Genomic DNA, 1302 nt, shown 5'->3' with positions numbered 1-1302 from the left:
AGAAGATGCATTTATTACAAACCTACCATTCTCATATACTGTGATTAATAGTTCTGCCATCAGGTGGTAGTATGTCCTTCCTAGTGGAACGCCATGGATATAATGTAATTTCCTGTTTCTGTGTTCCTGTTTTCCTATAGAACAAGAAAGGCTTTGGTTATTGAAAGCCATTTGGAAAGAAAGCCATCTGGTTATTGTCAATTCTGCAGCAGCTTTCCAACATTTTTTTTATGCACCGCGCAGAATATCAGTCTGCAACTTTAAGTATTCTTAAACCCACAGCCTATTTAATAATTTCATTTATTCCTATTATTCACATGGGGTTGGGGGGAAATTCACTTGTTCCAACTAACAAGTGCAATGGTAAATTTTAGCTATATAGAGTATGTCAAATACTGGAAATCCGTGGGTTTTTTTTCTCTTTTTTTTTTTTTTTTTTCTAACTGCCTTTCAATTTTACTTGCAGGTTAATCCAGCAAAAGAAATATTTTGGGCCCATGTCAGCTCTGATGCCAGCAGGCTAGCTTTGGTTTGGAAATATGGTGGCATTTACATGGACACTGATTTCATATCACTTCGACCCATACCACATCACAGCTTTCTGGCTGCAGAGTCACAGCCGTATTCAAGCAATGCTGTTTTAGGTTTCTCTTCACACCACGAGTTTACCTGGAAATGTATGGAAGACTTTGCTCGGGATTATCGTGGTCATGTATGGGGCTATCAGGGGCCACTTCTGTTTACTCGCATTCGAAAAAGGTTTTGTAATATGGCTTCCTTTACCGGCAAAGAGGATTTTATGTGTGGCAATATCACTATCTTGAGCCCTGAACATTTTTATCCTATTATATCCACATCATTCAAACGCTACTATGAGGTTTGGGACCATGAACCAACCTTTAACGATAGTTATGCTCTGCACCTCTGGAATTATGCAAATCGTATGGATCATATCACAATGGTTCCTGGAAGTAACACATTGGTGGAGCATCTCTACCAGAGAAATTGTCCTTTAGTATATGCGGATTTAACAGGAAAAAAGACTTTTTTAACATACTTTAACATGTTATCATCATCAATCAATATATTATTAATATAGTATTTTAGAAAGTACAAATAATTACGTTATGTATTTTGTTATTTCTGTAATCAGTGAAAGAATGTGTAACCACTGTCTTGGTGCTTATGACTTCATTCTCAATGTATGTAGAAGAGAATTGTTTTTCTACCTCAAACCTTCTTGAGCAATTTACCTCTTAAAGAGACAGTAGGTCTGACAAGTTCTGTCAAGTAACAGGCCAC

General features: G+C 36.9%; 1 pseudogene; it reads left to right on the top strand.

Moving 5' to 3' along the window:
- Positions 1–385: 385 nt before the first annotated feature.
- LOC108800965 lies at positions 386–1099 on the top strand (annotated as a pseudogene).
- Positions 1100–1302: the final 203 nt, after the last annotated feature.

Source organism: Nanorana parkeri, unplaced genomic scaffold, assembly GCF_000935625.1.
Source record: "Nanorana parkeri isolate BGI_ZX_2015 unplaced genomic scaffold, ASM93562v1 scaffold2180, whole genome shotgun sequence".
NCBI lineage: Eukaryota > Metazoa > Chordata > Amphibia > Anura > Dicroglossidae > Nanorana > Nanorana parkeri.
This window is presented reverse-complemented; position numbering and strand designations above follow the sequence as displayed.